The sequence below is a fragment of the Podarcis filfolensis genome (assembly GCF_964270895.1).
Source record: "Podarcis filfolensis genome assembly, chromosome: 3".
In the NCBI taxonomy this organism is placed as follows: domain Eukaryota; kingdom Metazoa; phylum Chordata; class Lepidosauria; order Squamata; family Lacertidae; genus Podarcis; species Podarcis filfolensis.
The window spans coordinates 14,153,067-14,162,620 of record NC_139606.1 but is presented as its reverse complement, the minus strand read 5'-3'; the positions used below and the strand labels follow the sequence as shown (position 1 = coordinate 14,162,620).

Genomic DNA, 9,554 nt, shown 5'->3' with positions numbered 1-9,554 from the left:
TATGCCTCGGGGCAGATAAAAGCCAGCCAGCTCAGTCCCAGGTTGTGGAAGCAACATTGTTGGTAGCCTGTTCCTGCCTGCACCCTGTCCTGCTCTTCTGCTGGAGTTCCTGACCTCACCCGACTCCCTGCCTTGGACCCCGCTTCAGCTTTGCCGGACAGCCTCCATACTGCACCCTTGACCTCAGACTGGACTCGGACCTTGCCACATGGTTAACCCTTGGGCACAGCACAAATGCTCTCTCTGGAGTAGCTTCTGGCAAGAGAGGTCGGTGAGAAGGGCTCTCACCAGGTACCTAACCTCCAAGTAGTGCAAGTTTTACCCCTCACTGGGAGGTAGGGGATGAGGCGACAGGCAGCTTAGTGCTGCATGGATGCTTGGACAGGAGTGGCAGAGTGACCCCATCAATGCCCCCAACAAGTGGGAATGTAATCCATTGGAGCAGTCAAATACAACATTCCTTGTTTCCCTAGAGTGGCCAAAGGCAGGAGGATGTTAATCCAGTCAGTATGACTTCCTGTTCCACTGGTCTGGAGCGTCCTCCCCCTGCATGTGACCAGGGAGATGGGCGTGACCCTGCCTGACTCCATAAAAGAGCCGAGTCATGCAGCCATCTTTTCTCTTGATGCCATGCTGCTCTCCTGCTGCCATTTTGTTCTCTTGATGTTGTTCTCTTAATATATTTTGCTGTCTGCTTGCTCTCAGCCAGCGGCACATGGGCTCAATTCCCATAAGGGGTGAACTCACACTATGTTCTGTAACTACTAGCTAAAGCTTGCCTTCAGGGATCATACTGTGAACTGAATGTGAGTAAACGTCTTGTTACTTTTAAGGAAAGACTTGTGTCTTTATTCTTTTAAGAGGGATAAAAGGGGACACCAGGAATAATCCATTCTAATCAAGCCAGACTGGATTGCTTAACTAAAGAGGTTCAAATGAATCTGCAAACTAGCTTCCTGCTGAATTGAGGGGAATCTGTTCTGCTACATGACCCAGTAGCGTGAAGGAAGGAAGGATAATATTTAATTAATATATGAGGTGGTGCTGTGGGTTAAACCACAGAGCCTAGGACTTGCTGATCAGAAGCTCAGCGGTTCGAATCCCCGCGACGGGGTGAGCTCCCGTTCCTCGGTCCCTGCTCCTGCCAACCTAGCAGTTCGAAAGCACGTCAAAGTGCAAGTAGATAAATAGGTACCGCTCCAGCGGGAAGCTAAATGACGTTTCCGTGCGCTGCTCTGGTTCGCCAGAAGCGGCTTAGTCATGCTAGCCACAGGACCCGGAAGCTGTACGCCGGCTCCCTCGGCCAATAAAGCGAGATGAGCGCCGCAACCCCAGAGTCGGCCACGACTGGACCTAATGGTCAGGGGTCCCTTTACCTTTACCTACTATCCTTAACATTTGCACACAACAAAGTGCCAACTTCCTCATTCCGTTGTTCCATCCCTTCTCCCTCCCTGTAAGTGGCCATGACTTTGCTGTCTGGAAGCCAGGTACCCACCACTGCCTCTACTCACTGACTCCGGGCTTCTAGAAAGGATAATCTGCTGTCTTTGGTTTGAGCTTTAAGGGAGTCTGAAACTCTGCCTGGTTGGCATGGAATATAATCCAAGCTGTATCTGAAGAGTTCCATCCAGCTCACCGACTTGGAAGGCAGAGATGGGTGCTTTATCAGGGTAGGTTGCAAAATGTTCTTCCTCAGATTGTAGCTAAGGCGCTGAGCATGAAATTTTGGGGAAACGTGTAAACATTTTGGGCATGACCCACTCCAAATGTGGACTCCGTTCCTGAACACAGAGGGTTCCCATGGGCCCTGTTAGCACCCTGTTTCTCCTCCCCCCACATAGGACAACAATTAAATTCCATTCTTTATTATTTCATCAAGAAAACATGGAATGGGGAATTCTGAGCCCTGTTTGAATCCCTTACGTTCATGGGCTGTGCCTGTGGCTTGAGTTGCTGATGTCCATTGATCTTAGCAATTTGACTCTTAACATTTTTTGCCTTAAAATTATTTGGTAATCATTAATAAATATCCATGATAGTTTAAAAGCAACATTCTAGCCAATATGTGACCTAGTTTATGATGAAATAAATTGTTTTTTATGGCTGAGAAGGGATTTGAACCCAAGTCTCTCAGGCCCTGGCTTAGTCCAACACTACACTACAGTGGCTTTCATTTACATAGGTTTAGATAAGATCTGCGTGTCACCTCTGCCCTGCAAAGGAGATCTACAGGTGAGTCACATTTTGGATATGGAATCAAAGGCATAAATCAGTGTTTCAAACAAAAGGAAATTAGAATGTGCATCTGGGTGTTGATATTGTCCATCTGCATTGCATTGCTTTCAGCTGAATGCCCATTTAACATACAGCCCCATCCATATTCTGATGCAGCTAGTCTTACAGAAACAGCTTTATAAAGTGTAGTTCGAGTGGATTCAGAGCAATCGTATATTATATACAGCGTCTTGTGTGCTATTAGATAACACAAGCATCTGGGAAAGATGATATGCTTTACTGTTGCATAAGAGATATCACCATTGATATACACTTGAGATTGTGAGAAATGGGTGTGTTCTTTTGGAATATGCCTGCTGGAGAGTCTAACTGCTTTCCAGTGCAAGTGCCAAACAATCGGAGCCAAAATCACAGCCATTAAATATTGAAGTCATTGTAGCCATCCAAGAAAAAGGGTCACAAATTATCTATTGTTCTGTTTGACTTTATAGAAAGAAACTTGGGAATGTCAAACACTGATTACAATTCAAAGAAGAAAAAAAACAATAATAAAAATGATGCCAAATAACACTGTTTTAAAGTTCAGCTTAGTGCTCTTAAATTACAAAGCAGAACTCTTTCTTCTAATGTTTGGCATGCTCACATTCTAATTTTGACTTCTTCTGAAAGGTGGCGATAGCATCTGATGAGTCACCATTGAAATGTGTGAGACCAAATGTTTTCCCCCCATATAGCTGAAGCAATCAGCACTCTTGGTTTGTTGTGCATGGCTTGCTTTCGTTGGGCAATAGTGGCACTTCCTGAACCATGTGATCGGGGCATTCTATTGGGGAACTTGGACTGAACTCTACATTCCCTCTCAGACCCAGGCCGGTGCCCCTGGCACCCAACTCTCCTACTTCCAACATGAACTTCATTTCATTCACCTTTGGCCCTTGGCCCCACCCCTGAGTCTAGAATTCAGCATTTTTTAAATCCGACCTAATACAATGTGTGCTGGGCTGGAGTCTGCACTGTAAGAAATGACAGGCACAGGCACCATTGGTGACAGATACCCATTGGGAGGAAAATAGGAATACAGGAAGTGGTTTTACATCGCGCCAGACTATGTGTTCATCTGTCAGGGACCGTGCTGAGGAGGGCTGCACTGAGGAGGAACGGTGGGAGCCTCCCCCTCCCCCTGCTCCAGATCCTGAATCTTCCCAGAAGCAGGAGGACAGTATAGATTTGGAACAGTGGTTTGCAGAGGGGCATAGTTCAGAAGGCAGAAGCTGGGAAATACTGGATGGGAGACAACTAGGAGAAGAAACACTGGAAGAGAGAGGGTTAACAGATTCACAGTCTCTGGACAGCATTCACTCCCCCCTTCCCCAAAGTCATGGAGAGCTCAGAAAGTAGCAGAACAGAAAGCACAGAGGGTACAAGCTCAGATTACAAAACATAGAAGTGTCGTAGATTAATAGGGACAGCAGGGGGTAGATTCCTTAACTGGGAGCACTGCCATTCCTAGTTGTGATCTTTGTTCTCTCTGTGATTATTAAAGTATAAATGGCAGTTAATAATTTGTTTCTGAAGCTAATTTAGATTACATTTATACAATGGAAAGACAATTCTTCCATGGAGGTCTATAGAAAGCCACTGCCGTATCTGGCCACAGAGACTGAGTCACACAAACCATTATTGCACATGCAATCCAAGAAAAATTGTCCCAGAGAAAGGAGTTTGGTTGATTGCCTTGTGTCCCTTAAGACAATTCTGCTTGTACCCACCAGCTTACTAAAATTAAAATGCACCCCCAACGCAAGTATCTTGGGATGTGTTGTTTTGTGTGGTTGATTGTTATATCCTGTTAGAAATCCTTAAACCCCAACCAAAGAGCAGGTCTCAGAGTTCTGATGGGGGAAGAATGTAAGAATGTTCAACTGGTTCCTGTTTGGAGGAAGGATGTGCCTTCAGTAATAGAGATGAATATGTGAACAGTCTAAATAAGGGATCCAAACTCTCTTAGGAAAGGGGGGGCGGGAATCTTGTTTTTATTTCTGGAAGGGAAAGAGAGATACATTTCACAAAAAGCCTGTTTTCTTTTTGTAAGTCAGCTTCCCTTTAGCTCTCACATCTGGAAAGCATGAAAGGAGGAGGACAGCCTTCTGCCAGGCCTAGAAGTATAGAGGTGTTTGGAAAACTTCAACCATCCCAAAATGCTTAAATCAGCCAAAGTGAAAGGCAGAGCCTGGAATCTAGTCATTCTTGCTGTGGTGTGTGTATGTGTTGCTACAGCTTCCTTTTGAAAGTTAAAATAAAAGATCAGCTCCCCCACAGGACATTTTTTTTTTTTTTGAGCACATCATCAAGGAAGCGATGATTTTGGCACACAGCAGTTGCTGCCTCTCCTCTCCAGACATCAAATAGCCCCACCACATTGCGCTGGGTGAAGAAACAGGAAGGAGCAAGAACACACAGCTTGCGCTCCTTGTCTCCAATGAGTCAGGAGAGCCGCCTCTGCCGAGGATGGAAATCCTCCACTTTTCCTGTGGTGCAGGAAATACCTGTAAACATCTCGGGGTATATTCAGCTCCAACAGACAGTAAACAAGACTATGTCATCCACTCCCATCTACCAGAGCCTTGTAAGGCAAAAGCAACAATGTGACCTTGAATTCAACCTGAAGGAAAATAACAGTGAAGGAACTGACTCATATGTATCCCCCCCCAAATCCAAGTAGGGTCAGTCAGGAAGAAGGAAGGAAGGAAGGACACCTTGAGCCTACACAAGTCAAGAACATGTTAGAACCAGGAACCAAATTGATTCAGTGGGCCACCCAGCTCAATATCCTGTTAATAACAGTAGCCAGTCCAGGATGCTTCCAAGGAAATGTGTAAGAAAATAGTCCAGATACGAAAGAAGCTGTGCATATTGCTTCCAGCTTTTGAAGGTCAGAGAGCAAGGGGTGTCCTGTTTATAAAGTTTCTGAGGATGTCCAGCTTGGTCCTGAATGGGTTGACTGAGAGCTGATGACTATGCACCTATGGCAGTTGAAACATGAGGTGGCAAAGAGAGGAGGATGGAAAGGATGCTGTTAATTTATGAGACCATTCTCATGACAGGAATACTGGCAGCTTCCTCCTAATGATTCTGACTGTCGGACTGAACTTGAGACCTTCTGCATGCAAAGTACATACTCTACCACTGAACTATGACCAGCAGCTCCTTATGAGGTAGGCTTCTGCCTTCCCACAGTGCTTTGCAAATGTTCAAGCATGGTACCAGAATGCTGAAGACAGGGTGGGGGACAGCCTTTCACCCAGCAGGGCTAATGGCTAATGTAGCGTAGAAGCCTAGTACGAACGGAGGACCTAAAATTGTGAAATACAAATTCATTTAACAGTCGAGAGAACATTGCCCAAAGAAAGTGTGGCAATAAAAATGTAGCCTTTACACTGTAGAATTTTATGACCTCATAAAACTACAGATTGAATATGATTCTTAGATCATAACATTCAACCATTGTCTAGAATTCTGTTGCCTTCTCAGAATATAGAATGGCACGGAACAAAGAAAACGAAAATCTAACTGGAGGGCATTTCACAAACAGGAAGGAAATGTGCAAGTGAGCTAATATTGAGCAGTGCAAAATTACTTTTTTTCTTTTATTTTAAAAACATGATTTTTAATTAGAGTATCTTAGATAAGATGGAAGGCAAAATGGCCGCGCACACTACGTGTTGACAATTTCCCCAGCCATTCAAAACATCCTCATGGTTGCATTTACACATTAATTAAAGGGGACTGGATGTGTGTGTGAGAGAACTATTCTACAAAGCTATTGTGTGTGTGCTGCATATTGCTTCAAGTGTGTGATAAACTACCGAGGACTCAAAGTGTGGAAAAACATGTACAAGGACCTAGGTTTTTTGTAGAATCAAGGTGGTGGTTGGAGCTCTTCTGATTTACTTTATACTATGTTTCTTGTTATGTACTGAGTTGAATAGGATCCAAAATGCAGCAGACTGATTGGTCCTAGAACAATAGGATCCAAAATGCAGCAGTCTGATTGGTCCTAGAACAATAGGATTCAGAATGCAGCAGTCTGATTGGTCCTAGAACAATGCAGCAGTATGATTGGTCTGCAGGAGCCACCCAATCCAGCTCCAGATGGAAGTGAATCCACAACCTGATTGGCTTACAGGAGAATTCCAGAATTAGCCAATCACATGCAGCCCATCGTGTAAATAATGTATATAAAGCAGATACTGTGGGGAAACTATTCATTCCTCCTCACCACTATGAGCTGAATAAAGAGCATGAAATCCACTCTAGACTCTGAGTATATTTCATTTCTCATTCTCGTGAATGGACATTAATGAATATTTCCATCATTTAAAACAAATAGCACCTGATAGAATTGGGTGTGAATGTGAAGATGCCGTTTCTGAAACCCAGCACCTCTTCTTGTACATGAATAGCGTGTAGAACCGTTGCAGATTATACAGAATGCTTTTGGCTGTGGCAGCATGCTGGATATCTGAGAAGACTCAGAAGCACACCTTGGTGGATGCCCCAAATTCTGGAGTAAATACACGGAAGCACTCCTTTTGCAAGCTCATCTGAGCACCCACAGAGACAGTAAAGTCCATGCAACAGGCATATGGTGAGTGGAGAGCTGATCAGTGTAGGAGGAGGACCACCTGCCTTCCAGAGGCAGCAGGAGAAGAAGAATCTCTTGCTGCTTTGTCCCTGTTAAGATGACTGGTGTTCTACTTCTGTTTTATATTAAGAAGCAGTGTTTGTCCTTGTTGGAAACCTGAGAACACGGATGGCGGTATCCCACTACACACTGCAATCTCTTCTCCCCGATAATTCAATTTGAATCTCTATCCATTTCACTGCCTTATAACATTGACAAGCTGCTCTTACTGTTAAAACATTTCTCTTTCTGTTCACCTGAAATCTACCCTCCTATAACTTCAGCTAATTAGATCTACTCTGGCAGCAGAGAACATGTCTTGACCCTGTTCTATGTGAGAACACTTCAGGTCTTTGGAAAGTGGCATCATTCCCACCTACCTGCCAGTTTTATCCAAGCTAAATGTTCCTGGTCCCTGCCATTTTTCCTCATAGAATTTGTTTTCTATTGCCCTGACCATCTTCACCCATCTCCTTAGAACCCAGTCTAATTTGCCGATAATATATCAATCCATCTAGCACTGCAGATGAAGTCTGAGTGGTGTAGAATAAAGCAATATCTATATCTATCTATCTATCTATCTATCTATCTATCTATCTATCTATCTATCATCTATCTATCATCTATCTATCTATCTATCTATCTATCTATCTATCTATCATCTATCTATCTATCATCTACCATCTACCTACCTACCTATCTATCTATCTATCATCTATCTATCATCTCTATCATCTATCATCTATCTGTCTGTCTGTCTGTCTATCTATCTATCTATCTATCTATCTATCTATCTATGTATCCTCTATCTATCTATCTATCTATCATCTACCATCTACCTATCTACCTATCTATCTATCTATCTATCTATCTATCTATCTATCTCTGGCAGCACATGATTTCTGTTCTCATCCTGGGGCAAAGTTCTCAACTTGAGGTAACTCTTCCAGGTTAGCAGAATAGTTTGTAACCTGAAGCGTTTGTAACCTGAGGCATTTGTAACTCGAGGTACCACTCTGTGTGTGTGTGTGTGTGTGTGTGTGTGTGTGTATTTCTTGTGACTTGGAACCTGTGGTTCTGTTAATGAGACCTAAAACCACATTAGCCTTTTTCACAGCTGCATCACACTGCTGACTCATGTCACTGCTGACTCATGTCCAGTTTGCAGTTGTCCTGGATACAGGAAAAGCAAAAGCCAAGATTTTACATTGACTTCTATAATAAAATCAACTAAAAATCCTATATTATTATTAAAGACGTTTACACGTAAACACTTTTCTCAGGTCAGATTTATAAAACCACCTATATGTGAACTTGGCCTACTCTCCAACGCTTTAAAGCTAAAATCCAAGACACCATCTTCCCAGATGCCATCTTCCCATTTTTTTTTATCACAAAAGCATGGCAGCCATTTTGGTTGCCGTGATCTCACACATTTTTGCACTGTGGTACCCCCCAAAAAAACAACAACAAAAAAAAACCTTTTTCAGGCACCATGTCCAAAAACACACATTTTAGGGCACCAAGCAAAATCACAGCCCTGAAAGAATCACTCTCTTTTTTGAGTGGCGGTGGGGATCACACTGAGAAATCATGCGATAGCATGGCAACCAAATGGCTGTTCTCTTGTGGTAAAAAATGGGGTGTCCTGGTTTTCCTGGGACACTTATTGGGTGTGAGCTAGATCTTGTGACAAGAATTGACATATAAAATGGAAGAATGGTATAAAAGAGGTGTAGGATATAGCTATTAATGATAAATAAACAAGTGCTATTAAGGTAAGATGGGGGATATGCAGGAGAAATGATTTTGAGGTGATACAGAAGGTCTTTGTAGAATTTCTACTGTGCAAGAGGTGTTGAGATTTTGGGAGGTTGGATAGTTACAATGAAATGGTCAAAGGGGTGGGGTACACATATTTATTTATTTATTAAAATATAATATTAACAACAACAACAACACAACAACAAACTTGTGAAGGAGGGGAAAAAATAATTGACATACATGCATTGTTGTCATCATCAGTATTTTGATTTTTTTACCTGGCCTTCACCATACAGGGAACCAGGCAGAGGGTCTTCTTGGTAGTGGCCTGCCCCCTGTGGAACACCCTCCCATCAGATATCAAGGAAATAAACAACAATCTGACTTTTAGAAGACATCTGAAGGCAGCCCTGTTTAAGGAAGTTTTTAATGTTTGATGTTTTATCGTATTTTTAATATTCTGTTGGGTTGGGAGCCAGCCAGAGTGGGTGGGGTACGTATGTGAGTGTGTATCTATATCTATATCTATATCTATATCTATATCTATATCTATATCTATATCTATATCTATATCTATATCTATATCTATATCTATATCTTTATCTATATCTATATCTATATCTATATCTATATCTATATTTCTAGATCTAGATCAATAGATGATAGATAGGTCCCAGGGTGGGTCACAACAATAAAAAAATACAATATTAAAACAGTTTAAAACTAGTACAGTCAAGAGAATAGAATGGGCCCTAAAAATATCTCTCTCAGGTGTCAGAGGCCAGGGCTGCCACCCCTTGAACTTCTGAGGGCAGTGGAGCTACCAAGATGGTACCATCTGCCACCAGAGAGGAGCTATAGGGGAAAG

The 9,554-nt window shown here is 42.8% G+C and overlaps 1 long non-coding RNA gene across 1 annotated transcript; it reads left to right on the top strand.

Annotated features, from left to right (window-relative positions):
* Nucleotides 1–299: 299 nt before the first annotated feature.
* LOC310759608 lies at nt 300–9,125 on the top strand. Its single transcript, XR_014546461.1, has 3 exons — nt 300–806; nt 1,462–1,673; nt 8,983–9,125. It is a non-coding gene; the product is annotated as an uncharacterized lncRNA (long non-coding RNA).
* The last annotated feature ends 429 nt before the right edge of the window (nt 9,126–9,554 follow it).